Source organism: Sebastes umbrosus, chromosome 1 (genome assembly GCF_015220745.1).
Source record: "Sebastes umbrosus isolate fSebUmb1 chromosome 1, fSebUmb1.pri, whole genome shotgun sequence".
NCBI classification, from domain to species: Eukaryota; Metazoa; Chordata; class Actinopteri; order Perciformes; family Sebastidae; genus Sebastes; species Sebastes umbrosus.
This window is the reverse complement of record NC_051269.1, coordinates 10,837,407-10,861,340: the sequence shown is the minus strand read 5'-3', so window position 1 is coordinate 10,861,340 and position 23,934 is coordinate 10,837,407. Positions and strand designations below refer to the sequence as shown.

General features: G+C 42.2%; 1 long non-coding RNA gene across 1 annotated transcript; it reads left to right on the top strand.

Moving 5' to 3' along the window:
- The first annotated feature begins 2,064 nt into the window (after positions 1-2,064).
- On the top strand, positions 2,065-22,635 carry LOC119487358. The gene is made up of 6 exons (XR_005206695.1): positions 2,065-3,128; positions 3,283-3,393; positions 18,913-19,048; positions 19,221-19,318; positions 21,798-21,866; positions 22,426-22,635. It is a non-coding gene; the product is annotated as an uncharacterized LOC119487358 (long non-coding RNA).
- The last annotated feature ends 1,299 nt before the right edge of the window (positions 22,636-23,934 follow it).

The following is a 23,934-nucleotide window of genomic DNA, read 5'->3' as shown; positions in this document are numbered from 1 at the left end:
CTCTCTATCAATCCACAGAAACGATATTTGTATATATTGGCTACACAGTGCTTCCTAGCCTGTGTAACCCTTGCTGTCGGTCCAGATTTCCCCTAGGTCTGGTGCCGTTAACATAAAGCATTATAGTGTTTCTAATAATGTATTTATTAAGTGTTGCTGAAAATGTTGGAATGTGGCCATGTTGTTGGGTAATTTGATCTTATTATATATATATTTGTGATGTGATATCTAAGTCAATAAACCAACACACTAACCTCAGAGAACAAGTAAAATGACTAAATAACATTAAAGGCGTCTTTCTCATTGCTCTGTGTTCCTGTGTATCACCGAGGCTCTTGTTCATCTGATAAGTGGCGATGATTGTTATCACTTGCACCATAAACCGACTCTGTTTATTTGTGTAATGAGTCATGTTAAACATCCAATGGAGCAAACTACAATCTCAATGAGGCAGTATCATTTAGAAAATCAAGATCAGTGGCTCTGGAACCGAGTAACACCAGCGTCTCTGCTTCCTCATCCCTCCTCGTTGTTACAGGGACGAGATAAAGAAGGAGATGGCAGAGGAACAAAGAGCGTTTGCTTGGCCACAGCTCAAATAGAAGGAAAGCTTCCTATTAGCACTGGAGAGATAAAAATCCAGGTGGTGAAATCACATTACTAAAGGACTGTGGCAGTGTGTTTCTGCACGCGTTCAGTCACCAGCCGACACAGCTCAGGACGCTGTGCTATTATTTGACTAAATTCTACTATCTACAATCTGTTGGGCATCAAGAAGGTAGATAGAAGACGTGTTGATATGTTAATAATGCTTTATTTTACGGGTCTGTAAATTCCTAAAAATGTCTTCTGAATTTTCCTGTAAAGAACTGTTATTTGGCACTAATTATAGATAAAACAGAGACAATTACCTTAATCGAATTATTTGCTATGTGTAGTCTTGTAACCAGTACACGGCAGATCAGCTGAATGCATCACAACTCCTAGTATACATCCTGTTGTCTACTCTGTGTTAACCCTCCTATCATTGCAGATCCAGCGACTCCATCCAGCCTTGCACTAAGCCCTTTCCCGCCTTTTCCATCACCTGACCTTCCCCACCCGCAGGCGCGCTTTTGGGTTTAAGCCCGCTGTGTTTTTCTGAGCCGTCACAGAATGTGCAAAAATGTGAAATTCGTCTATAGGCAAGCAAGCATACAATTGACCCTTTGCCAAACCACTCCCTAAAACAGTCACTGTCCAATCCGACATTAGCACCATGGTGCAGGCGCAGGCAGCCTGACAAGCTTTCAGGGTGCAGCATCGCCCTGTCGGGGATTCTTTTACAACAATGACCGGCTCGCTGTACATTATCCCTTACTTATTAATTTGTGAGATCCAGTGTATGAATCAAGCCCACGATGTGTGAGCAATATCCTGGAGCGCTTTAAACAAATGGAAAGACGGGATGATTTAGTTTTATATAAGATAATGAAAGCTATAGGGGAGTCATAACTAAACATTAACTCAACCCTGCAGTAGGCAAAACATTTTTGGCATCATTGGGCAAAAGTTCCATAATAACCTTTCAGCATATTGTAATTCAAATGCTCTGAGAGAAAAGACTAGACTTCTGCACCTCCTCATGGCTCTGTTTGCAGGCTTTAAATAATCTAGCCGTGACGGGAGACTTTGACCAATCACAGGTCATTTCAGTAATAGAATATTGATTCATATTTGATCAGCGCTGCCTAGTTTGACCGTTTGATCGGAGTTATCGAGTGATTAACAGCTGCTCAGAGACGGCAGACTCCAGCTCGGCTCTGATTGGTTGTTTTCCTCCGGTCTGTGAAATCTTGCAGATGCCGTTAGGAGCACCGGAGGACACAGAGGCACATGATTTTTTTTCAGATTACCTGTCTCGTGCAGTACTGTCGGGATATAGTGAAATTTTATGAAAAATAACTTTTTTAAATCATATGTCCTCCAATTCTACCCACATACAGTATATTGACTTACCTTGCTGTGCAGGAACATTGTTGTTCTATATGTTTGTCCTTCATGTGAGTTGTCAAGACGTGGGGTAACCCTTGCATTGGGACCGGTGAGCTTGTCCCTTGATTTTAATGGCCTTTTCCTTCGCAATACTTATTAGTATTTTAATTAGCCTTTACTGTGAATGTAGCTCTCAAATGCATATTGTCATTCTTTCTGTCTTCTCTCTCTGATATTTCAGAACGATTATTCCAGAAATCTGACGTATATCCTTTAGAATATCTGTCACTGATATTGTTAAAAACGCCATATTGACACGGCGGGTGTGAAGTCTTGACAGGCCTAGCAACAGTAACCTAGGGAGTAGAGGCTTAGCAAAGGGTGAATTCACCATATACAATAATTATATGATTATTATATGATTAAAATAAAATAACCTGACTAAATACCTGAACACCTGATGAGAGACAGTACATTCTACAAAAAAACAACCAACTCCATTTTCAACAAACATTTTCACAATAACAACATTAAATTGTTTTGTTTTTTACAACGTGTAGCTCTTGAACTGCACGTCTTCATATCCTGGATTAAAAAAGTGCCCTTAAATTCCCAACGCAGCCACCTTTACCAAATCACCATGCGACTGCTGCTTCATTGTGTTCATAATTGTAATCCCTTGGACCGATGAAAGGGGCGAACTGCGCTGGTTAATTAAAACTGCAATCAAATTTACCCCCTTAAACTGGCTGCAAAAAGGGACCTCATTCAATTAAATCATGCGTCACTTTTCCTTTCAATAACACACAAACAAACAAGTGAGGGGGATGGAGTCGCGTAAATCCACGTGCGTGCTGATTGCCTTCTACTGTTGGGATTTTCTTTAATTTGGTAAACAGTGGCTGAGGTGGCGTTTGAGGTGCCGTGGAGGAGAGTTCTGCGGAGCAAAGGGGATTAAAGACCCTTCCACTGGCCTTCTATTGGCACTTGTCATGCACTTAATTTGATGCTGTAATTAACTTTTGAAATCTCAAGGCGTTTTTGCAGCATGTGTACACAGGATGCTTTGCAGATAAATGCAGAGCGGGGGCTTGATAGGACGAAGTAGCTGACGGCTGCAGAAAGCATTTCCTGTTTATCTCTTCCCACTACAAGTAAGACCATGATCCCGCAGCCCTCTGAAGGCCCAATGTTATACATCCACATTGTGTGTGTGTGTGTTTGTGTGTGTGTGTGCCCATGTGCATTCGTGTGAGAGTAATTATATTGATGGAATACCTTGTGTTTGCAATGTTTCCTTCCATTTAGAGCCTCACTTTGCACACCAGATGTTGTCCACCTGCTACTTGGTATCTGCCTGCTTGACTGAGAGAATATAAAACAGTCAAGGACCTACTTGGAAGCAGTCAAGGGTATAAGGTATTTTTGTACTTATATACACACACATTTACAAGCGCTGAACAATGTGTGAACAAACACAGCGCATGCACACACACACACACACACGTCTAGACACACACACAAGCTCAGACAGGTAAATCAATTCAAGCAGAAATCCACAAGGGTTTAACAGAACAGAGAGCGGGCGACTTTTTCATGTGGGCCAGCCAATCAGGCGATAATTGCTTTGAAATTAAGCACCTTTTGTATCTGAATGCTAATTAACTGATGAAAGAAAATACTCAATAAGTCATTAACAGCAACCTAAAATAAATGTTGACCGAATGAGTGCTTTAAAAAAAAAATGTGGAGTTCTTTTTAATGTTTAAGCACCGACTGCAGATAGATTGACTGTTTAAATGAGAGCAGGTAATGAATTGTCATTGACCTTGATACCTCGCAGTCATTAAAGTGTAATTGAATCAAATGCGGCCCTGTTTACTGTAGGTGGTGGTCGATTAAATTTAGCTTCGAATTCCATTAAATGAGACAATATAATGTGTTTAAACACCAGCCTTAAAGCTGCCTACAATGCTGCAAAAGTACGCATGTGGATGGTTAATTTCACATTTCAACCCCATCGCCCTTCCGCCCCTCGACCCAAATGTGCTCGGCTGCCGAGCTCTCTGGGTCACTGAAAAACTTCCCATGTCAGGCTTCCCTCTTTTTGCAGTCTTAAGATAAGACTGCTGTTTGTTCTGTGCACATCCAGCCTCTCCCATAAGTAATATGCATTATGGAAAAAAAATAAAACACTGAATATCATTTGAATAACTTCTTGAGGAAAATGATTCTGCAAATGCATGGAAAGGACCCCGCTGAACTGTTGAGATGTGAGCAAGGGCACAGTAAAGAGACAACAGCAAGATGAATTGTCTCTGTTTGGTTTGTGCATGTAAATGTAAATGTCACATTCACATAGAAAAGGTGTCAAAATATCAGTATATTTACTCAAGCACTGGAGTTAAAGGTTCTCTATAGGACAGCATTAACAGAGCATCAAACAATTTATTTGCTATGTAAAGATATAGAGGAGTAATGTCTACCTGAGCAGAGAATGAAGTCACTCTCCCTCTGCGTGTGTTGTAATCAGAGCTTCTCCGTGCTTTTTTTTACATAGCCAGGCCAGCCGTGCATGCCTTTTAGTATGCACTAAAAGGCATGCACATGTTCATGTATGTGAGCGTGCCCCACTGGCTAGCTCACGGCCGGCACTCTGCACTGCTCTCATAGGCGGTTACAGCTGAAAATGTCGCCCCGACTGAGGGTGTCATTGCGGAAGCATAGCGCCCAGCCTCCGGTTCCCCCTCAGGTTAACACTCTTTTCTCTGTCAGCACTGTTGGCGTTGTTTTCACTGTTAACACCGTTGGCTGCGATCCGCCGGCTCAGCCGTCGCCATGTTGAGAGCCTTGCGGGGGCAATAGAAATGCTTCCAATCCCGCATTTAGCATCTTTACAGTTTTTAGGTACTTGTACTTTAATGAGTATTTATGCATTTTATCCTGCTATATACTAATACACCACTATTTCAGAGGGAAATAGTGTATTTTTATTCCACCACTCGTGACAGACGTAGTTACTGGTTACTTTTCAGATTAAGATTTCATATAAAGAAACACATAATAAGTTTAAAAAACACAAAGCATTGTTAAAGATTAAACCGGTTGTTCCAAACATTTTTGGACTGGGACGCCTTAAATATTACAAAAAAGCAGTGTCCTCTCTAAACGTTTCACATGGTGTCATTTAAATAACAAAAAGTCTACAAAAATGTATATAAATTTGTGTAGCAGAACATTTTCCTCTTTCCTACCACATTAATAATCTCACAATCCTTCAGATTTATCTTGTGACCATTTGGAGGGACCTGACCCCCTGGGTTGGAAACCACTGGAATAAACTATTGTGTACACAGTTAGTTAAAACCATCTCCACCTCGGCCGCTACAACAGTACAATTCTGCAACATTATTAACAATTTAATGATGTCATATATCAGTCACAGGAGTACTTTTCATACTTTAAGAACATTTTGTTATATATATAGTATATATAATATAATACTTCTGTACTTTGACATAAGTAGGATTTTAAATACTTGTGTTTTACATTGTTTTACTGGTACTACTTTTGCTCAAGTACAGGATCTGGGTACTTCTTCCTCTATCATGTACTGAAAACTGTTCTATATTATTTCAAAAGTGTCTGTAAGTACAGTGGTTTTGCTCCAGTTCCTGAATGTGTGTGTCCGAGTGTGTTTGAGATGACGGTTATGTCCCCTCCTGATGTTCTTTGGCCCCGTCATTAACCTGGGATTAGCCTGGCAGAGATGGAAGTCAAGGGTCAGGGAGTAAGTGAGTGGCCCTGCTGCACAGTCTGGCTCTCAAGCCCTGAACTGAAACTTAATGCTTCCCTCTTATATGTGTGAAAGAAAGAACAAAATCTCTCCTTACCTCAAGGGTATTTGTGTAAGTGTGCGTTTCGTGCATCAGATGTGCTTGAGTGGAGGGTAGGTATTTCTTGAAGTTGTTCTTTTTAATCTTCAACATTTATTTTTTGTGATGCTCATATAAAAAGTGCTGAAGATTTGCAGAACCGGCTCAAAGTTTAAACAGAGTTGTGACCATTTGGCCGCCGTGGAGATAGGGGAGTGTGGGGTGGGGTGGTGCGTTTGGCTGCAGCTTCTGAAGGGGGCAGAATTTGTTTTATGAGGGTAATTGATGCTTTGCTGCAGGAGAAGAGGGCAAAGCAGGCATGAAATTGTGCAGAGGATCAGATCCGTATCGGAGCATACGGGAGAGCTGAGGGAGAACAACGGAGCCTGGCAGCCCGGGGTCGCTGGATTAGGGCGCCGCTCAGCACTGAGGTACAGTTAAGAGCCAATTTTATTCTCTAGCAACCCAATCAGTGGAAAAGCCCTGTATCCTATTAGAGTCAAGTTTAGGGAGGAGAAGCAGAGCTGCTGGGGAACCGCCATTAAGACATTCATATAGCCATCAGGACAGAGAGAGGCACTGAGAATGGAGAGAAGAGGTGGAATGAAATGAGAAAAGGCTAAATATATTTTGACCAAGCAACTTCACTTAAGTAACTTGTCTACAAGTAAACATTTCACAATCTTGACATCTAAAAGTGCAACATATTCTCATACAACGGATATCTCATGAAAAGTTATCCCTCCTTTTTCCATGTGTTTTCCTACAAATGTTCAGCGTCAATTTCCGCTCCAATCTTTTCAAAATAAACTTCCGTCTTCACATGAAACAATTTCGTTAGGTTTAGTCAACAAAACCACTTAGTTAGGTTTAGGAAAAGATCGTAGTTAAGTTACGCCACACCGGAAGTGGTTACACGACACCAGAAGTGGCGTAACTTAAGCAAATAATGTATATTGCCAAGAAGTGAAAGTCAATTGTTCGTTCCATTGCAACATCAGGGCCCTGCATCAAAGCTACACTTCCGCCATTTTGGACTGAAAGCAACTACCGGACGTCAGCAAAACGTCCACCTGAAATGTGCCGTACAAAAGTAAAACAAAATGATTTCTATTCTATTGTCATATTCTACCGAAATGGCCTATGTTGAAAAATAAAATATTATAAATATTAGCGTTTTCAGTTAAAAATCTCGACAGCTGAGTTTCGCCTCTTTGCTTCTATACTCTTTGACATAAGTACGGCAGTTACATGACCTAAACTACTTAGTTACGTTTAGGAAAAGATCGTGGTTTGGGTGAGAATAACACTGGAAGAGGCATAAATTAAGTATGGAAGTTATGTGACAAATAAATCAACATTGACTTCTGATTTCAAGCGGGAAACGAACACCGTTTTTCCAATGTTTTTTGATCCACCCATCCACTCAGACGGATCCTCCCATCCTCCCTATGCGACGTTTGTCACTCTTTATAGTTCCTTGTTCACATTTGGATTACATACAAATTGATTTTGTGGGATATATACAAATTACAGTGCATTTACTTTTCATAGGAATAGCTACGAGCGGTGTATGTGAACAGCCTGAAAAGTGATAACGCCATCATTCAGGAGGTCATCCAGCACTAAAGGCTAAGAAAATGAAGATCTGAGCAGGGGGTCGGTTGCTCATTTTACACCTGAGTAGCCAGCTGATCTCTCATCGTGCGCAGGTTTACACCGTATGAGCACTGAGCAGGGTCATCGGCCCAATTCCCTCTGTGTATTCTTGTAGCGGTGCGGTGTTATTGTGTTTGCAGCGTGGGGAACGGCGTTGACAAATGCATAGAGGGCACAGCTCATCAGGATTCCCGAGCTGTCCGTCTGTGAATAAGAAGAGGGAATTGGCTGTCAATCCCTAATTAATAAACTCTGCTCCTCTCCCCCCGCTCTGCTCCGAGTTGTCTGATCAATAACCATTGTGCGCTGCCTCAGATGGAAGCCATTCAGATTTATCTGCTAATATCCTGGGTGATAGCCAGAGCTAGACTGGAGATGACAGTAGGCTCAAAGCCCATTACCTCCTTATTTACTGTTTTAAATTCTGCTATAGTCACACAGCCCGTTGCTGTCTCTAGAGTAACAAATAGAGGAAAATCTCTTCTCTCTTCCTGGGACAAGTCAAGGACAAAGCAGATGGAAAACGTATGAGTGTCTCTTCATTTTAGCTCGTTTTCCGGGCAGGGATATATTTGTAAACATGTGTGCGCACGCAGATGTAGACATTTCTGTTTCAATATATTTAACATAGTATTTGCAAGTTTAAACCGCCGACCTTCTTTCCATAAAGATCTTATGGTGATCAATTCACTCCCTGTCTCCTCTTTTTTCCAACCTGAAATCAATGCCCCCATCTCCTCTAAAAATGACACAGCATTTCAAAACAAGCTGGTTAATTTTCCTCCCATTATAAATCCTGCTGTTTCCTTCCCTTTATCTTCAGCGCAGTCAGCACCAGTCGGTGTCCACATCCTGTTCATCGGTCTGCCAGATTTGACAGCAGGACAGATATTCCCCGTTATTCACAGTGATCTACAGTCGATGAATAAAATCTGCCTTACTTACTGTAGCAGAAGCACAAGCTCAGAAACACAGATGGAAAGCCTCACATTTACGAGCAGCACCGGGCCTGACAGCAGTGTCTACTCTGGTGTCATGTAGAGAGCTCGGGAGTGGATTAATGAGTCCTAACCTTATAGCTCTCAGGTCCGGTGTTTATTTGAACTGAAAGAAGAATTACTTCCTGCTGAGCGCTGAGTTAGTTATTCTTTCTTTATGCTATTTGCCACAGTGACGGATGTTTAAACCATTAATCTATTCCTATCACAACTTTGCAGTTCTGTTCTGTTCTGTGGGAGCAAAACTGTAAATATGATTCTTCTATACCTTCTACTGTATATCTGCACCACTCAGCTAAAGTGCCACTCCACCAATTTGACACTTGAAGTTCAGTTTACTTGTCTACGACTCAACCTGTGAAAACAGTGGTAAACTGTCTTCTTTCACTCTGGAGAGACCTCTCCAAACGTCGAAAAAATATCTCTGAATATGGTATATTATGAAAGCTATTGAGATGAATTATGGGAAACGTAGGATCCAACGTTTTTGGAGTTTGATCGATACTAGACACTAAAAGTCAGGATATCACGGCCTTCTTAATCTGTCTAGTCACCAAACTTTGTGGAACCTCGATACTAAATCACTGTCATACAGGGTCTTATTGTCTTAGTTATGTCCATCATTCCTGTTGGTAATATTAACACTGTACTCACTAAGTTATTTGCTGAGATGTGGGAATGTGGTAACGCTGCGAAAAAGACGTCAAAGGGGCAAGAAACACAACATCAGATAATTAGAGAAAACAAAGGCAAACAATGAAATTACCTCAAACGGTTCACTCAAACATCTACAGACTGACATCCTGGTTCAACTTTAACCTACTGTATATGCTGTGCACGCACACAATTTTCCTCTGCAGTGAGGCATTATTACTGGCATTTTGGGTACCCTCACTTCTGGTTTAACCTCTAGATAAAGTGGTTTAGATGGTCAAGCTTAACTGTTGGCTTTTTTTTTGCCCTATATCACATTTCAATGCCAGCATTTTACATTGGTTAGTTTTACCCACTAGATCCTTCAGATCCTCTGATAGTTGTCCTTGTCCGGTCTAAGACCAATGGCAAGTTCGCTTATGGCCCCACCCTATGGAACGATCTGAATGGAGCAGAGAATGTGGATATCTTTTAAAAAAAACTTAAAACACACCTTTTTAGCCTGGCTTTTACCTAGCTACTAGTTATATTATACTTTATTTTACTAACTTAAATGTCTATATTAATTTAAATGTGTTCATTTATTAATTTAAAGGAACAGTGCGTAACATTTCGGGCGATCTATTAGCAAAAATGGACTATAATATTCATAACTATGTTTTCATTAGTGTATAATCACCTGAAACTAAGAATCGCTGTGTTTTTGATAGCTTAGAATGAGCCCTTCATATCTACATAGGGAGCGGGTCCTCTTCATGGAGTCCGCCATGTTTCTACAGTAGCCCAGAACAGACAAACCAAACACTGAATTTAGATAGAGCCTTTCAGTGTAAAACCGTGGAACCAGTCGCCATCTGACTTCTGTTGCTCCTAAAGTAGTGGTATTATAATACGGATGGCCTCTGAGTGAGCACTCAGCGGCTCACATTACCGTAGTCTTGGAAAGGGAGGAGTGAGTGGAGGGGTACTCAGTTGGTTGCAATCTGCAACCACACCACTAGATGATGCCAAATCCTACAACCTGTACCTTTAAAACTGTTTAACTCTTTTTATGTTTCGTATATGCACTTGGAGTTGCATTTGACGTATGACTTGTGGTATAATCAAGTTTGATTGATGTTGTATGATCTCAGCAATGACTTTAGGGAGTATATATTGTCATCATGACCAATAAAGAAATAAAATAAACTACATAAAAACAAAACAAACATAATTTTTCTTTAAGGACAGACTTAAATGACTCCATCATCATAATTACATGCACAGTCATTTGCAGGGGCAGATGTGAGGCTGGAGTTTGTGCGTTCATTGTAGCCCAGGACATGCTTCAGGTGGCCCAGACACAGGCGTTTTTGATAAGCACTCTTCCACAATCATTATTCTTGTTCAATGGACTTGAACTGAATTATCACAACATCCGTGGAGGGATTTGAATTCGAGGTGTGCCTTTGTTTATGCTCTATCACCCAATTTCAGAGGCAAACTTGTTGTTAGTGTCGTCCTGCAGAGCGAGCTTTCCTTGATGTTATCTCTGCTGATCACTTGGGGATGATTACAGACGGCGGTCTGCGATACGACGGCGGCGGCACACAAATTCTGAGCGTGGAGGGAGGATTGAGGCACCCAGGAGACGTACGCTGAGGGATGACATGTTAGTGCCCTTAACAATCACCTTTCACGTCGTTCGTTGCAATGTTTGAAACTATCTGCGGGATCACAGCCTGCCAGGACCTGGGGATTATTCTGCATCTGCTTACAAAGCTTTAAAGTGACATTTTGGGAGATTGGGTGACGTGTGTGACTTGTAGAAGTGGTCGCTTATGTGTGTATGTAATCACTTACTGAGATATTGCAGCTTGCAAAGTGCATATGTTATTTACATAGACATATTTGTTCAATTAGATGATTTGTAGGGCTTAAGAGCACACGCACATACAAACACACATACACCCACATACCCACCAACCCATCCACCCACGCACACACACACAAACAAACACACAGGCCCATCTGCTTTTTTGATTCAGGTCTTAATCTCCTGTCTACTACTCCACTGGCAGGTCCCGCCTCCCTGTTTAGTAATAACAAAGAGGCTGGAGATTCATGAAGAGGCTCAAACAGGCAAAGCATGCACCATAAAACCTGTTTATCTCTGTTGTAGCCTTGAAGCCCATGCATGTGTGGGCAAGGACAGGTGTTAAAGGCGTGTTGAGCTTCAGCTTTAGTGGTAAAATAAAACTACTGAATGGCAGGTTTACTCATGATGGACAGTTAAAAAAAAAAAAGGTAGCAAGATTAGTGCAGCATTATCAGAGATATCGTCTTTATTTTGATATCAGTTTGTTCCACACATTCTCCTTCCTTGTCAAAACCAAAGATTGTATCTAAGACGTGGACGTAGTCACCGTGATGTCACCCATTGGCTTGTGGACTGCCGTTTTGAAGCCTCGAGTTTGGTATTTTGGCCGTAGCCATCTTGGTTTTTGCAACCAGAAGTGACACGAGAGGGTGGAATTAACATCCGAACAACCGAACTTCAAATGAGACATTTTTACGTGACCGAAAAGGTTATAATTAACTTTCATGAACTGAAAACACACTGTGAAAGGGTTAAAGTTCTGAGACGAAAACACGGAAAACTCCCAGACCGGACATCGCCGTGGTAGCCCCCTGCTGACTGTTAGAAAGAATGCAAGTTTAAGGCACTTCCGCATTGGCTTCACTTCTCAGACCCCGAAGTTGCCCACTGGTCAAAACCTGGGACCCACATTACCCACAATGCAACTCAGTTGCTGAGAGTTCGGTGGGAGATTCATGTGTTCTTGTTATGCTAGTTTCGACTAATGTAGAGTTGAGCAGAGATGAGGAGCTGCAGAGGTCTGGTGAGCTCACTTCTTTCAAACTCCACACCCCCAGACTTTTTTTTTTTTTTTCATTTTCAAACTTGTGGTATCTAACCCCCTAACTGATGCTGACTCAAGTGACATCACTTTAGGCAATTTATCAGATTTTGTGTAGCTCCTTCCGGAGTCACAAAAGGCTTTATGCAGTAATACTCCTCAAGACCTATAAACAGACTTTGATGTGCAAAATCGTCAAAGTTCCCCTTTAAAGGAGCAGGATGTAGGATTGAGTGGCATCTAGTGGTGAAGGTGCAGATTGCAATCAACTGAATACCCCTCCTCTCACCCCTCCCTTTCGTAGAGAGCTTACTGTGGCCTTCAGGTAACATAAAAACGTGAAAGGCCCTCTCTAGAGTAGGCTTGCTGCAGTAGTCGGTGTTACCGGTGTTACACACCGATACATTACTTTCCCATTGGCCCCACCGTCATTTGGCTTTTTTTTTTTTATAGAAATAAACCCCATTTTTGCGTATCAGCGGCATGTTATTAATACATAATCTGACGACGGACGCTACAATCTGAAAGGTGAAGTGTCTGCTCCATACAGAGTCTCAGCACTGAGTAGTAGGAGTCAGATTTCACACACACGGGCCGAGGGTTGACAGACAAGACGATGGCGGATGATTTGGTGTCAAAGCGAAAAGCTTCAGATTTAAACCCAATGCTATAGGGGAACCATAACGTTAATGAGGCAATCGCCGTGCGGACAGAGCGGTCACAGCGATGCTGGGTGGAAACCTGCAGCCTCGCAGCGAAAGCTTGAACGGAGACACCAGACACACAGCCATCCGACGTTAAAGATAAGTGCGCTATATATATTGAGCGCCATCTTTTCTTGTAAGATGGTAATCTGTAACACCGGTGTTGTCACAAGTTTATTAACTGGTGGGAAACTTTCCTCACCGTGACAGGTCTAGAGCCAGTGTTTGGTTTGTCCGTTCTGGGCTACTGTAGAAACATAACAGAGCAACATGGCGGACTGATTATACACTAATGAAAACATAGTTATGAATATTATATTCCATTTCTGTCAATAAATCCCCCTAAATCCTACACATTTCTCCCTTAAAGTAACTTTAACATGTCTCAGATACTATACAACTGATAACTTGTGACTTTTTAGTTATGGCGTACACAACATGTGGTTAGTGTCGGCTTACAGCGTGTTGGACTGTGCAGTACTGAGCAAATGAAACAGACTTTGACGTTGATCCAAAATGTAAAAGCCTGATGATTTGCTACTAATAACCATGGAGGGATTGCCGAGGCCTGTTTACTTGTGTGCAGATGTCTTGATTACTGAGCCATTAGATTAATTGAGATAAGCTTTTCCATGCTGCTCATAGACCCTGAATATCCCCTGTATAAATAATCGGCGCTTAGTGGTGCAAGGTTAATACAACATCCTGCAGAGGCCGGCGAAGGCACACAACCCAGCAGTCCAGAGGCAACTCCAGAGGTGAAAGAAGACACCCACCATAAAAAACTGCGGTGAATCATGTCTGCAGCCTCATGGGACCAGCGGACCATGTCCTGGCACTGATAGGTTGACAGATGATACATCACCATCAACTGCAAGATCTATTGTTATGACAGCGGGAAAGATGGTATCACACTGCAGCAATATCCACAATCATACAAACACACAGATATGCACACACACAAGCGTACTGTAACTGCAAATACACACAAACTGTACAACAAAATGATAAATTCACTATTTTCCCCCGTACAAATTGTATCTGGCAGATTAAATAAAGTTTTGTTTTCATCGTTTAAAAATACAATAAGTCACAGTTTGCAAGGCTGATTCCTATCATTATTATTGAAGTACTGTGCATTTGCCACTAGATGTCTCACTCCGTGCTTGTTTTTAGGCCACACTCATGCGCACACACACACACACACAGTCACATGCCGGGTGCACATGGTGTGTTTAATATGACCAGCCTCGCCACTCTCCACATGTGTTGCAGTCTCCTCTGGGAGGACAGGAAAGCATCTGCCTCCCTCTGTCTGTCTAACACATTTCTGGGAAAATGGCCCAAACCTGCGGCTCAGGAGGAGGGAGAGAAAAATCACACACACACACACATACACAAACACACACACACAAATAGATATACACTTATGTGCCTGAACAAATACAACAATCGTTTGTGCAAATACGTGTTTGCACACTCATTTTCATTGTATATTACAGAGAATGTGATTGGTCTGCATGGATATAATGCTGCTTATCTCTACATGCTGGAAATGATGTAATAATAATACTGATAACAATAACGATTTCTGCATGTCTCTAAACCCAGGATAAAATAACTATACAAACAAACCATTAGCTGTAATACTGGAAGACACTGCTGGCTTCATTAGGTGCTCAGAAGGAGTATCCCCAATAGGAACCCAGCTCTCTGTCTCACCTGGTTGGTTAGTTTTCCTGTGTGTAGTGTTTTGTTTTGTGCTGTGCTGTGGGGAATAAGTGCCCTTTGGACCGTGGAGAGTCGTGCATAAAGGAAATACAATGTGCACTTTTTGATCAGGCAGTACAGTAAAAATCACACAAGCATGAGCCAGCTCCTTCCAGGAAGCTCATTAGTGATTAATGGATGCGTGAATAAAATATTGTTCAAGGATTCTCTAAAAGATGTAGGACTGCGCTCCAACAGCAGCACTTTGGTGTGGCAGAAAAGTAATCAACAACACATCTTTGATAAATCGTCATATATCAACTCAAATTGACAAATATTCACTGTTTTCAGCTTCTCAAATGTGAGAATCTGCTGCTTTTCTCAGTTTTATCTTATTCTAAATTGAATATATTTGGGTTTTAGACTGTTGGTCAGATTGAATAAGAAATCTAAAGGTGTCACCACGAGCTCTGGTAAATTGCAATGGACATTTTTTCACAATTTTCTGGCATTTTATGGACTAAATGATTAATAGATTGATTTAAAAAAGAGTCAACAGATTAAATGATTATGAAAATAATCCACTGTTGCAGCCCTTATCATATACAAATGCTAAACAATGGACTACCGTGTCATTAAACCGGTATAGATAGGCATATGTGATGTTAGATGTCCTTAGCTATATGTGCAATTGCATATGTCGTCAATCTTAATTCTGACTGCGTCGGATCTGATACTAAGAGGCCTTCGTTTACCTCAGTACCAGGTAAACTTCACCTATAGGTCATGTTGGACACACCTTTTATTATCTTTTCATATTGTACAGTATACTAATTGACTGATTTTATCAAAAGCATAACATCACTTACAGATATGCACCACATCATTAATCAAAAATAATTGCTATTAATTTGGGCCTCTGATCGGGTGTTAAACCTAATTCTGTGACCCATCAGATTTTACGACATAAATAGAAATTTCAGCCATTTTTCCATTGCAGATCATCATTTATCACGCCTTTATTTTGATGGGTGTTACCAGAAATGGTGTCCCCATAATTGGTTATTTTGGAGATTACAAGATTCAGTCAGGGTCACACATTTTTGTAATTTAAATTTTAGTACACACTGTACACACACTTTAAGCAGTTGGTCACTTTGATCTTTTTCATGTAAGCTAGTTAAGCTAATCCTTTGCTGCTGTAACAGAATCTGACGGGTAACAGGATGTTGTGTATCACCTGTGGTCTGAACGGAAAGCTTTGGAGCTTAATCAAAGCCCCGCCTACGAGGTTCCTGATTGGACGAGCCCTGTAGCCGTTAACCAATCCAATCTAAGTTCCATTGCACAGTAGCCCCAACGTTAGCAATGTCAGACAGCAAGCTAACACAGCTCCGAAAGAAACCTACGATAATCACTATTTTTGATATAAACACTGAAACAAATGACTGCATATTGATTTAATAACTGAAAATTATAAGTTGCATTCCTCAGGTGGCCAGATACACGACTCGAAAGAGACTATTGCAGTTGTCTGTTCAATATGTAGCTCAGTAGCTACGTTAGCTAACTTAATTGTTTGCTAACACATTAGCCAGAACTATTTTGAAAGCAATAATGTGTCCCAGTGTTATGCCCGTTAGCTTGTTTTGAAGCACTTCTGTCCCCCAAGTTGTCAAAAAACAATTGCTCTAGGTTAATATACTATCAATTAAACAGCATCTATCAAAAACTCATGATAACTAGAATGGCACTCGGGGAGCGCAGACCTCCACCAAGGTGCTTGACTGTAAAAACAGCTCCCAGCTGGCGGCACCGTGAGGTGGTCGGCTTATTATTAGCAAGGTGTGTTTCCGTGTAACATATCGGCGGATGCCTCTCTCATTCAGCAGCCTTGTTATGTCTGTATAACGTTACACTACGTTGTCTCTCATCATTTTATCTCTATTTTATTGTGTCATGTATTGTTTCCATATCATGTTTTCCTGTTGAGTTGTGTGTGTTTGTATAAAGGCCCATCTAAGTGTTGCATACTAGCTAAGGCTATAATGCCGTGGTATGTGGCAGCGATCCATTCTATGTACTTGGCCCTATAAAGATAAACTATTAATAAATAAATAAACCAACAGGATATATGCTCTATACATAAATGTCCTTTTATGCAGTGTTTACCTTAATCCCTATCAGATTAAAACCCCATTTAACAGCTCAGAGTGATGGCAGTGTGTACCATCCCATACAAGCTAAATGCCCCAGCTGCACAGCCTGAGAAGGTTAGCTGTTGTCATGCAGGGTGATGTGATGTATTAGAGGCTTTCACTCTTGGTCCTGCCTCTCGCTGCAGGCCACCTATTTCCCCATGAATTCTCACTCGCTCTGTCTGCGGTTGTAAAATCTGCCAGTTTGAGTACAGCTGTGTGTGTTTATGTGTCTGTCAGAGTGTGACTGTGGAGAATAAGCTCCAGAATGTGTGTTATCTATTAATTCCTTCATTAAGCCCTTATCACCAGTTTTAATGCCAATTAAGATGCGCTTTAATGTGACGGCAGGGCGGGCAAGCGACTCTGCACTTCTCACTCCACAGTGACAAGAAAAGAGGAGTAGACCACGTTCAGACAGGACCACCCGCTCGCCTTATCAAGCCACTAAAGGCGCCACGGGCCTGTTAGTTTTGCCTCTTTAACACTGGCGCTGTTTAATGTGCTCTATACGGCGACACCTAATGCTTCACTCACTGCAAACGTATTGAAGGCCAATTTGATGTCGGCACGCCACTGTGGAGCAGCTTGAAGTTACTCCTGCTTCCTTTTGACCTAAATTCAATCAATTTCAGATCACTTTATTCCATCTCATGTTTGAAGAAATATGATTGCTACTGTACAAAAGCATTTGGAAAAAGAGGCTTACTGAGTCTTACTTGAACCGGGAGATGAGTTGAAAATCATTGCGAGGGGCAGATTTCACACGCTCTGCTGCACGGTGTAGGACACGTAGAGGTCGCAGCTTTCTCTGAATGTGGTCCAGACGTGCTTTGCTGTATTTACTCACAGGAGATAGACCACATATAGATAGAGAGATGCATACGTGCGTGCATAGCTACATACAGACAGGTGCCTTCTGTGTACCTAACATATGGAGCAAGACAAAACTTTTGGAAACAAACACAGTCAGGGTCACAATGAACACTTTTGTGTGAATTATAATTAGATAGCATTGACAGATCTGCAATATGCAGACTAAGCAGATGGCTCATGGACAGTGTGGAGAGGCGGGGGGTGTTGTGGGGCGAGGCGGGGGGTGCTGGGGCGACGGAACAGGTCTCCTGTTATAGCAGCTGGCTGACAACTCTCGGATGCTGTGTGTCAGCAGAGGAAAAAAGAGACGGAGAGAGAGAAATAGAGGAGTGGATTGAGGATGAAGAGATCTAACTTTATATTATTGGAAAAACTGCAACTAATGATCCAATAATCAGTTAATTGTTTTGTCAGTAAAATGTCAGAATATGCCGGTTATAGTTTCTCAAAGCCGAATGTGATCTAAAATACTTGTTTTGTGTGACCAACACTCCAAAACATAACGATATTCAGCAGAAAATCTTCACGTTTCAGATGCTGGAAGTAGAGTATATTGACAATTGTGCACCACTTTTGATAAATTGATTATCTAATTATTAGTTTAGTCCAGTTATAAAATGTTCACATTAAATGATTTTAAACATAGAATAAAGGAAGTGGTCACTGCGAGCTGCAGTTGCTTAGATCAAATAACAAACACATGACCAACACGCTGCCCTGTTAATGCACTGTATGATGTAATGTATTTTGTCGTACCAATTGTTGCTGTCGTGATTCAATGTTGTCTTGTTATGTGTTGGATGCTGTCATTTGACCCTGTCTTGGCTAGGTCTGACTTGTAAAAGGGATTTTAATCTCAATGTGACTTACAAGTTAAATAAAGGTTATATATAATTTCTTGTTGATTGACTTATCACATAATTAACATCACTTTAGCTCTGATTTTACGGCGGGTAAACTTGATGAATTGTACTGACGTAAAAAAGGATACTATGAAAAATATATACAGATTTTTTTTCATTTCTATGATTTATTTCAGTTAATATCTGACCTAATAATAAGCAAACAAGACCACACATCTAAACCAGGCTATGGACACATTCAGACCGTACCAAAAACATACTGAGTTTTGACATCCAGTCCCATTTGAAGAGTGCCAGTACAGCATCGGTGTACCGCGCTGATGCGAACCTTAAATCTAAAACATGTTGGATTGACCTTGCCGTGAAAATCATAAACAAAAAGGAACTCCTACAAGAGCTTCCTTTAGCGTGTTAACTTCACCTCCTCTCTCCTCTCCGTGTGTGGCACTGATGTCTCTTTCCTCCCCTCTATTTTCCACTCTCTATCCTTCTCAATCCCAGCTTTGATGTATGCATGAGGGAGGATTTCCTGAAGACCAAAGAGGCCATTACCCAGGGGCCATTAGGCCTCTAGTAGAGCATGTCAATGAGTGCTGAGTCTTGCTCTGTTTTCACATGCAGCCACTTTACTCTATGGGTAAGATGGAGGGGGATTCTCTAAGGGGTGATAAAATGTAGCCTTTAAATGTAAATTCATCATAAATATCTGTTTTTTCATCTGTCTAACATTTGATATATAGTGGATGTTTTCTTACTGTGGCACGTGAGGAGGTTGGGTCATTAATTGGTGCTGTTGTTCTTTCATGCAGACTAAGAGCGAGGGGAGTGAGTCATCATCAATCAGCATGAAACGCTCTGACATTTGAGCATGAAAGTCCCAGAGTGCCTTGCGGCCCAACATCGCTGGGTATGTTTGTATTTTACAGTACAGGAGGTATGCAGAGCACTGTGGTCTGAATGAGATATTTTTGTTGTTGTTGTTGATATTAGCAAAGCGTTGAGGTCATTTCTGTAGTATTACAGAGCAAAAGTAAATAATGAGGGATGTGGGTTATACAAATATTGATGTAAACATGGAGGCCTGTGTGTTTATTTAGATTGGATCTTTCTGTTCTGGTGAGTGGATGAAACTAAATGGGATGATAAGCTGTGAGGTGAGCAGGGAGTAAGCTGAAAAGGACACAGAGGGAAGATAACCTTGATTGCTGGAATCACTCTGCCGATCTCTTCAATATATCCCCGTAGAGGACAAGAGCGCGCCGACTCTTCTCTGCTGTGGTTAAAAAAGAAAAAGAAAAAAAAGAAAGCCCTCAAAGAAAGTGCATGGTAAATGAGTGACGGTATATCATGCTCCTGTTTTTACAGAGAGCACTTGAGGGGATCATTGAAGTTTGCCGAGAGCGTCGGAACTCTCTCTCTCAAGGGCAGCTGGCTCTATCATCTGCCGACGAGTGCGACGCGCAGTCCTTCTCTAATCAGAAATATAAAATCTTAGCATTCAGCATGCTGACTAGACTAGGTTTTACAGAGTGTGAAGCCTCACTTTTCTGTCCAGCGCAGCAAAACATCAGCATATGGGCCACAGAGAGAGAGAGACACAGAGGAGGAGGTTAGGGAGGGAGAGAAAGATGGATAAGGTAGAGGGAAAAGGAAGATAAGCGGCCGGTGTGTGTGTGTGTCTGGATGTGTGGGGTGCGCCTTTAGTGACTTCCTTGGGGACTGGAGACAAGGGAAACAAGGAGTGATTAATTTTACTCCAACCTACTTGGCCTCCGTCTGGGGGAGCAGTCCCTAGAAAAGTCCGATACAGAACAGCGAGGACTGTCTCCTTCCTCTCAACTCGCCGGATCAATAACAGATTGGCAGGTCAGTCTCTTAAGGAGAAACTGCACGGCCAATGAGAGGGATCTTAAGCAGCTGAGACCCGCCTCTTGTCTGGCCTTTCTCACCGTTTGGTGGGTGAGCAGAGCTCGAGGTCATTGATCTGTGTGTTTTCACTGAGCGGATCCCTTAGCTGGCCTTATCGATCAGCTCTAATAAAGAGTGGATTCCCTATGAGCATCGCAGCGTGTTCAATGAGATCCAAGGCCCCAGGGTGGCAATCACCTCTCTTTAATCTGCCACTCTTCTGCCCCACGACCATCACCACCGCACACATTCAGGCAGATGAAATTGAATTTGCATTTAAGGTATTCGTGCGACGAAGTCGAGTGTGACAAGGCCATACAGTACATCAGAAATTATTGCTTAAATTGGTTGCCGATCATCTCGGCAATTGCAGAACCCCCAGAGGCAATCCCATTCCTCCAGAGAAACATCTCTACCCCCTGATGTTTTGTGTGCACAGATTAAACCCCCTCTCTGCTCTTGCCTTCGGAGAAAACTACATATTTGTGCATTAACTCCAAATTAAATTTGCATTCATTTCTCTTTCTCCCGGCCCCATGAGCCAGGTAAATGGAGACAAGTTTGCCTAATGTACGTTTGAAAGGAAGGAGAAAAACAAGGGGTGGCTGTGAGTCAGCAGAAATGTTCGGTGTGAGTCAGCCAGGCTGCATCACTCTACCAGTATCTGTTTGTTGTTATCATTAATGTCATGATGGGAAGTATGGTACAGTAAATTAATGTGCGAGAGTAGCCATCAATTAAGGTTATTTGTCTCCGCGTAGGGAATAATAATAAATCAAAAGCACGACTGTCTCCTGCCTCTCTGCCACAGATTTGTTTGGGAGGGGTGGAAGAAGGGGGAGTCGCTTGCTCAATATGTCTCAAATGCTAGTAGCTCTGGGAAATAAAAGCAGATTTTTTGTCCCCCACTTCCTGAGGAACGAGCCTAGATATTTGTTCTCACTGAATGATCCGTGACATCTATGCACATAAGCAAGGGGACCGCTGCTGTATGGCTCTTCATTCCCGCCATCAGGTGGGTTTTTCCTCTCCTGCTGAGGTCCTTTGCCCTGCAGTGTGTCCTTTTCTACCAAAACAGCCCCGTCTTCCCTGTCGGCGAAGAGACAGAAACGCTGTGCAGCAACCCTGCCCAGTGCTGTGTGGCTTTCTGTAGCAGAGCACCTGCGTGTCCCCTGCTGACTGACTGAGCCAAGGACAACCACAGCCACAAGACTGTCTTCTGTCTGTCTGTCTGTCTGTCTGTCTCTCCCTGTGTCCAGCAAATTAGCTGAGAGATGTAAGACTCCCCCTAGTCTTGAACCTGGGATTTGACTGGTGGGAGACAACTGGAAAAAAAAACCTGCACCTTCACCTCACTATTCTGTGTAAAGGACTACGGGGGGCAGAAACACACCTGGAACACATCATGTAAAAGCTATAAATCTTTATTGTGAGTTCTCCATCGCATGGATGAACCTGAAAAATGTGTTTTTGTTTAGGTGCAAACGTGTCACCCCTACCGTGCCCTCCAGTTGGAGATCAGAGAACAAACAGCAGTGCAGGAAAAGGTAATAAGACAGGTACAGGTGCACACACACATGTGCACACAGTCACAAACACACACACACACACATATCTGATAGAGGGAGATATTCACTTCTCCGGGGGGTAACTTCATGCTGAATTAGATTCACTCTGAGGTTTCAGTGCATCTCTCCTCCTTGTTTACCGTTAAAATGAACAGTATCTGACTTCATGTCCAGAGGAAGACTTGCTCCACTAAAAACAGACCTTATTAACAAGCTTATGATTATTCAGAGGCCCCCAGTTACAAGAAACAAGGAGACATGCCCTGCCCTCCTGTAAAGTCCCATTTTCAAACACTTTAAGCCCCCCTTCGTCTAAATAGCTGGTGACAGCGTGAAACAATAGCTAGGTGTTTTCCAAAATGAGGTTATTAATTCTCCTTGCATTCATTTGAATGTTGATCCACTGGACCAGCTGTGCTAATAAGTAGAACAAATGCAGTTGGGAGAGGAAACCCCAAGGTGATTGCTGAATGTTTACACCCCAGTTAATACAACCCTAACCCCTCCAGAGTCATGCCTCTTAATTATCTAAATAAAGCCCTGGTTCCTGTTCATAATCCTGAGTTTGAGGAGGAGGAGGACACTGGAGAGTGGACATGAGGAGGAGGAAGAAGAGGAAGAGGAGGTGGCCTGATGTCTGTCTGTCTGTCTGTCGCACAAGAATAGAAGGACCGCTTGTGACCAACAGCTGAGTCAAGTGCCACATGATGAGGCTGGATATATACAGGACGTCAGGTGATTGGACCTTCAAAATAAAACGTCACCTAAAATAAATACTTGAACTTAATGCTTGGATGTTGTGCCAAATATGTGCTACCAAATTAGACAGCCTTTTTTTCCAAGTTGCCCCTGTATTATATGTGCGTAAAACAAGCACACTACCTCTCACTCTAAAGGATATTTCGACGTCATCGCACTTGTGCTCCCATTAGGGTCTTTTTTTTTTTACTGAGAATACAATAGTTACATATGATTAATAACATATACACTCTCCTGTCACTTACGATACGATACAACTTTATTGTCAGTTTGCTCTGAAATTCATTTTGCATCCATAGGCAGCTCAGTTTGAGAAAAAGTACACATACAGTAGACATACTGTTACCATAGACAGACAGACAGACAGTAAGACCCATCAGAAATAAAAAACAAAACACATCACAATTATTCATACATAAGCCATTACAAAAATACCATCTGTCCTCTGGATTTACATGTCTTTAGCAGCACATTAATTATTATTTATAGCAACAAGATGGACTGATGGACAAAAGCCTGTTCTTTAGCCTGATGCGGTTAAATGTCGGGACTCTGAATCGCCTCTTAGAGGGCAGAAGTTGATATTCCCCTTTTAAAGGGACTGTTTGTAACTTTTTACACGTATAAATCTACCGGGACGGTTTCCCATGCTCGCTCGTGTGTGGCTATGCTGTTCAGACCGCTCCTCTGCTCCTCTACTCCTCTGCTCCTCTGCTCCTCTGCTCCTCTGCTCCTCTGCCTGCCTTCACTCACTCACAGCGCGCGTCCTCGCTCCACCTCACGTGCATGCGCACACACTACAAACTGTTTTCCGTGTCTTGTGAAGTGACGGGGCTCCGCAGAGAGAAACGTTTACGTCTCCGACCGGGTGCCGGTGTCTCCCTCCGGCTGCGTTCAGAGACGATAACTAGGATCAGTATTGATTCATGGAGATCCCTTGGTCTGGTCAGCTAACATTACTGCCAAGCAGGTGAAATATAGAGTGATATTGTGGTTTTAGCTGACGTGTGTCACCTCACTGTTTTGGGCGATGCTCGTTCATGTCTATGTAGAGCGAGCACAACCGCGAGCCCGACGCTGACTTTCGTTGACTTAACGGCCACAGGTGTCGCTGTTAACAAGCATTTCTGATTCTTACAAACAGTCCCTTTAATGCCCTCAAAACAAGAAATGGTTTTATTTTGAAAACCGGGGGGATAGATGGAGGACACCCTATCACTGTGGTGTTGAGCTTTACTCTGCATGGTTGTTACATTGGAAAGAGTGGGAGAGAGAAAAAGGAGCAAAT